Genomic DNA, 6,963 nt, shown 5'->3' on the forward strand with positions numbered 1-6,963 from the left:
TTACTTAACAATACAATCGAAATATCTGTCTTTCTATATATGTCAGTAAACAATTATTTAAAAATTTACTTCTCATACAATTAGAAACCAAATTTTATTGATAATTTATAGTTGAGAAAATTCTTTTAATTAATGCAGTTGCTACAGAAAAAATAAATAATACTCTTTTGAGTCTATTTCTAAGAAAAAAATACAAATTTTATTTAAATTGAGAAATGATCCTTCTAATAAACATTTAATATAAAATTCTTAAATTGATAAATATTATTATCATATACTATTAAAAAATTTTAAATTATAATGGAATGCTTGCCTCCACAATCATACACGTCCGTCCCTGCTCAAAAGAAACTGCTGACAAAAAACTGCTGACAATAGTTTTGTCAATATGTCAGCAATTTACTCATTTCCAGGTATATTTACAACTTATAGAGCACTTTATCTTGGATGAATTGAATGTCAATATGAAAATGCTTGGTTTTGTAATGTAATACCAGATTGACAGTTAAAAGAATTGTGCTAAAGTAGTCACAAACTATTACAGGAGATGTTGACAAAGCCACCTTCTATTCTAGTAGCATGTTATTGAACCACACAATCTCAGCTTTACAATCTATTAAGCTCCGAAATTCAGCTTTCGTTGAGAATATACTAATAGTGGTTTATTTCTTATAAGACCAAGAAAGTAAATTAGCTCAAGATAAACGCAAAATTCAGACATACATAGATCTCCAATCCTCAAGATCCGAAACCATAGCCGAATATGAGAACCTATAAAGTCTGAAATCTTGGAATTTTTGGAAGACTAAATCCTACTCTTTTGTGCCTAAAGATATCTTAGAATTTTTTTAACAACATCCAATGTAACAATCTTGGATCATGTATGAATTGACTGACTTTACACAGTGTATATAACAAGCTACTAAAAAAAAAAAGTTGAATAGCATCGAATTTACCGTTGAATTTAATTTCGGAGGTTAGCGACGGCTTTATCGATGGATTTTGTAACAAATTCGTCAAATAAAAAACTTACTGTTGGATTCAGTTTTTTAACGGTAAATTTATCGGTAACAAATAAAGGAAAAAGTGAAATAATTGGCTTCACAATTACCCTCAGATTTAGGGTCGTTTTTTCTTATGGTAAATATAATTAGTTGAACACAGCATTTTATCCACTCGCTGATATGAAGATAAATTTGACGGTAATGTTATCCTAAATTCAAATCGATAAAATCCTCTCCCTCATTTCAAATTACACACACTTTCTCTTCTCACCCTCTTCTCTCTCACACTCTCTCTCTAACCCTCTCGTCTCTCACTCTCATCGTCCTTGGTAGCCCCGTCTCATCATCTTGCTAGCTTTCCGTCGTAGTTCATGTGTTGCCGCTCTCCTTGGTCTTCTTGTTGCCGGCTCAGTCAAGAAGAAACAAAAGCAACCGCAATTGCCACCTTTGGTTTGGACCTTGTTGTCTTCTTGCTTCATCGCCTCCTTTACGCTGGTTCCATCGTTGAGCCACTATGGTGAGTTCCTGGCTACATTCCCCTATTTTTTTCGATGTAGTTCACATTCCACACTTCACATATTTTTGCATTCTTTTTAATTAATTAATTAATTTGTCATTTTACTATAAATCATCACTGAAATTTAATCAATTTTTTTATTAATTGAATAGTATTGTTGAAGGGTTGTTACCATAATTTTAACTAAATTTTTTAGGTTTATGTCTTAAGAATAAAGAGTTCCTATTTAAAAAATCTTAGCCTCTAATTGTAACGATGAAGTTGATTTAGGTGTGGTTGTATTGAACTTTAGCCTGTTAATTTTTTTTAGTTATGTATTGGGTTATAATTTGATAAACTGAGTAACTAATTAATGATATTGATTATGAATTTATTAATTTTTATTGTTGCTGATTATAACTTGTTTATATTTGCTGATTATAATTTGTTGATATATTTTTATTGAATCTGTCATAATTTAATTTCTGTTGATTATTGTTAAATCTGTCATAATATTTAATCTCTGTTGATTATTATTTAATTTTAAATTTTACAAAATTTATCAAAAATTTAATACCAAAATTTTTTAATAACAACACAGAAATTTCTTAATTTTGACCCCAAAATTTTGCTATAAAAACACATAAATCTTTTCTTTAATACTGTATTTTTTTTTTAGTATTGTTCTTTCTTTTTTTCTGTTGCTCTTTTTTTTTTTAGGAGCATTGCTTTTTATATTGGACTTGAATGAACATGTTTATACTGTTGAATGAATGTAGGTTCATACTTATTGGATTGAATTCTTGTTAGAAATAAAAATAACACCAAAATTTATTTAAAATGACACTAGAATTTAAATACAATGATACAGAATATAAAAGGTAAATTACACACAAAAAGATCACATTAATTCTATAAAATGAAATAAGATAGTACCAAAATTATTTAAAATTGACACCATAGTTTAGTAACATGGCATAAAAAAATTAAAATTTTATAAAAATATTACACATTCAATGAATGCCTATCTCATATAAAAAATAATATAAAAATTTTAAAAATAATACCAAAATATCTTTACTCTAATACTGAAATTTTAAACTAAATGATGTGATAGAACTAAAAACTTATTTTAGAAGACTTGAGTTAAAGATTCATAAATTTTAATAGAAAAGAGAATAAGTGAAAATATATAGATAACGTAGCGAAATTAAATCGAACAAGTGCAAAAATTCGAAAGAAAATGAACAATGACATTTACGTATAAGAAGAAGACGTATCTGATATATAAAACAACACTTAAATTTCTAAAGCGTAATATCGAAATGTCTTCACTCTATTACCAAACTTTTTAACTAAATAATGTGATGGAACTAAGAATTCATTTTATGACTATTTGAATAGCAGATTTACAAATTTTGATAAAAAAAATAGAATAAGTGAAAAAATCAGTAGATAATAAAACAAAATTAAATAGAACAAGTGCAAAAATTCGAAAGGGAATGAAAAATGTTATTTACGTATAAAAAGATCACAATGATGACGATGAGAATAATGATACGATTACGATGATACGATGATGATAAAGGAGAAAAGGGAAGAAAAAGAAGAACTCAAATGAAAAAAAAATAAAAAAAGGAAGAGGATCGGATGAGGTGGTAATAGCTAGTGGTGGTAACAATAACGATAACAAAAGAAAAATGAAAAAAAAAAAGAAGGAAGAAAAGAATAAAAAGAAAAAGCAAAAGAAATATAAATAAGTAAGCTGATAAGTAAGTATATTTTTATAATTTTATCCTTTTGTCTGTGTAAAACTAAATTCACATTCTAATCTTTAAAATAATCAAATAACTCTAATTCCAAAAGAATATTTAAATAACTTTCAAATAAAAAAATAATTAAGCAAAAATAATTTATAGTTAAAATTTTGGTTGAGCGACAATATATAATACATTTTAATAGGTTAAGTACGATTTTGATCCCTAAGTTAGGGATTGAAAATTTTTTTCATCCCTTACTGTTTTTTGCTTACAAAATCGTCTCTGTGGTCTAAGTTTTAAAGCCGTCATTCGAATTAAAATACCATTCTCCCTCTTCTCTAACATACTCAGTTTTTATTCTTCTTTCTCTTCTCCATCGTGGCAGTATCTCTTCTTTTTTTTCTTCATCATTACAAAATCATGAACAATAATAAAACAGAAACAAAAAAAAGAAAAGAACACAATTTATTTCAACTATTCAGAATCAGAAAAAATAGAATCAGAAGAACAATGAAGAAATAGAAGAAACAGAAACAGAACAATGAAATCAAAATAAATCAGAATCAACTATTCAAAATTAGAAGAAATAGAATCAGAACAACAATGAAAAAATAGAAGCAGAACAATAATAAAATCAAAATAAAATCAGAATCAGAATCAATGCAATTAATAAAATCAACAAATCAACGATGCAATTAACCAAAGAAACAGAAGCAGAATCAACAATGAAATTAGCAAAATTAACAAATCAGAAGCAGAATTGGAACCCTAGGAGCAGCGGCGATGACTGGCGAGGAGTAGCGACGGGTGAGGAGAAGTGATGACTAGCGAGGAACAACGGTCAACGGCTCTCTCAAAGCAGCGGCGACATGTGAGGAGGAGGAGCAGAACGGCGACATGCAAGGAGTAGCGGCGAGGACGCGAACAACGAGGAGCAACGGCAGCAGCAATGGTGAAGAGTGGCAGAGGCGGATTCCCTTCCCCTTTCCCTCCCCTTCTTCTTTCCTAAATCCCCCTCTCCCAACGTGATTCCTTTATCCCGTTTTCTTATTTTATATTTTTTAATTAGGGATAATTTGGTGATAAAAATTAAAATTTTGGTAAAAATGACGGTTTTAAAACTTAACTAAATTTTAGAGATGATTTTGTAAATAAAAAAAGGTTAGGGACCAAAAAAATTTTCGACCCCTACCTTAAGAACCAAAATTGTACTTAACTCCATTTTAATATGTTGCACTTGAATTCGAACCTTAATAATGGCCAAGTAATGAATAAAACCCTTAAATATAAGTGCACAAATTGTAAAGTGAGTGAATTTGTGATGTCTAAGATTAAGAATTGTCCAATCTATTAAAAAAAAAAAAAACAAAAGATATAACTTTAACGAGTTAAATTTCAATTTGGCCCCTGAAATTTAGTCCGATGCTTAGAATGACCCCCACAATTTCGTTGGCCCCAATTAGAACTCCCAAATTTGTAATTGTGACTCCAACTTGCCCTGTGATCATCTCCGTCACCAGAATGTTGATTTGATGTAGTTGCATGACACGATGGACACTACTTAAATGACGGCGCATTGGTTTCGCGCCCAAACCCTTTGGAAACCACGTCATTTCAGTTTTTTGTGGGTTAAAACTCTCTTTCTTTCCACTACGACAATCATAAGTTGTCAAACATCAAGAAAACTCTTACACTACGTGGTTTCCAAAGGGTTTGCGCGCGAAACTAATGCGCCGTCGTTTAAGTAGTATCCACCATGTCATGCAATTGCGCTAGATCAGCATTCCGGTGACGGAGATGATCACAGGGACAAACTGGAGCCACAATTATAAATTTAGGAGTTCTAATTAGAGCCAACAAAATTGTAGAAGTTACTCTGAACATCAAACCAAATTTCAGGGTCAAATTAAGATTTAACTCAACTTTAACTAAAATTTACAGACGGAGCTTTGATGCTCCAACGTGTAAGGGATCATTAATTCACCAATCCCGCTTGGTAAATATCAAGAGGTGCAGTCAATTAGTATTTTTTTTTTTTAATTTTTTTTAGAAGCAACATGAATTTAAAGTGCCATGAAAAATATCCAAAAGTTTAAAAAAAAATCCAAAATAAGAAAAAAATAGCTGAAACCAAATGATAACAAATAGTCAAAATTATTATAAAAGAATATCTAAAATTATTTTAAAAATTCTTAATAAAAATAAAATAATTGAAATGTTATAAAAGAAACATTAAAAGTCTAACAAAAAATATTTAAAATTATTTTTAAAATTTCAAAAAAATTAGAAAAAGAACATTTGAATCTTTTTTGGATGGAAACATGAATTTAAATTATCATGAGAAACATCCAAAATTTAAAAAAAATCAAAAATCAAATGATAACAAAGATCTAAAATTATTGTAAAAAAAATATCCAAAATCATTTTAAAAATTTCTAATAAAAAGAAACATCGGAAATATAATTAAAAAACATAAAAAAAACGAACCAAAAAAGATATCCAAAATTATTTATACAATTTCAAAACAAATAAAAAAATGAGAAAAAGAACCTCCGAAAACTAAGAAAATAAACATCTAAAACTATTAAAAAAAGATGCATTGAAAGTGTAAAATATTTTACACAGTCGTGTAATTACATCCGTTTTTTTATGACTATTCATGCGATCAATGTAAAAAATAGTTATTTTTACTGATATGACATTACGTAATTGAATGTACATGTAAAACTATTTTATACTGACAGTGCATCAAAATGAGGAACAAGGTTGTGGTGCAGTGTCTGTGCGGTGGAATTATTTAAGGAGGTAGTCGTGCAGCGGCGTTGCATTTGCAAGGGAAGTTGCTGCGTGTGTGCGGCGGAGGTACGAAGCGGTGGGGTGAACCGCAATGATCTTATTCGTCCAACAGCGAGCAATGAGGACTTCGATGTGGCAGGGCCGACAGCGCGGCAAGATGTGTTGCAAGCCATAGAAGGCCAGCGGTGTAGCACGACATGTTACATGAAGCGTTGCGCCCGATCATGATTGGATGGGGAGGGGCCGACGCCGCCAAGAGAAGACATGGGGGGAGGATGTGGAGGTGCGGGCCGCAAAGAGAGTTCATGGGACGTGGTAGTGCCCGTGGCGCGGCACGACGTGTTGCATGAAGCGTCACGCGCGATCAAGGTTGTATGGGGAGGGGCCGACGCCACCAAGCAAAGATGTGGAAAGCGGAGGCACGTGTCGTGGTGAGGATAAATGGAGGAGGTCATGTTTGGGGTTGAGTTTGGATGTCACGTGCTTCTGAAGGTTTAAACAATACTAAAACGTTATATTTTTTTTTTAATATTATTTAAACCCTAAAATAACATCATTTAATACTCTTTTAGCACTAAAACGGTACAACATCGGTTTAATATATCTAATATGACAAAACGTGAGCTATCAAACTAACAGCATTGAAGAAGTCAAGGACTATATTAATATATTTTTTTAAATTTGAATGACTAAATTATAATAATTGAAAAATCAAAGAGCAAATTAATAAAACTCGTGGATCTCAGAAACTAAAAGTGGAGTTTAACTCGATTAAAGGCGCATATAATTGATTGTCTATACTTTTTCTTAATGCACCCAAGTACTTACTTATAAGGAACCAACATAAACTATAACTTCTCAAAAAAATATAGGAAACATTTTAAGTGTATCGAGAATACCAGTGCTC

At 30.7% G+C, this 6,963-nt stretch overlaps 1 protein-coding gene across 1 annotated transcript in view; it reads right to left on the reverse strand.

Annotated features, from left to right (window-relative positions):
* The window catches only part of LOC107613273 (unknown seed protein USP), an 11,451-nt gene that overhangs the window by 3,719 nt on the left and 769 nt on the right, over nucleotides 1-6,963 (reverse strand). The gene's annotated exons all lie outside the window — the stretch shown is intronic.

Source organism: Arachis ipaensis, chromosome B08 (genome assembly GCF_000816755.2).
Source record: "Arachis ipaensis cultivar K30076 chromosome B08, Araip1.1, whole genome shotgun sequence".
NCBI classification, from domain to species: domain Eukaryota; kingdom Viridiplantae; phylum Streptophyta; class Magnoliopsida; order Fabales; family Fabaceae; genus Arachis; species Arachis ipaensis.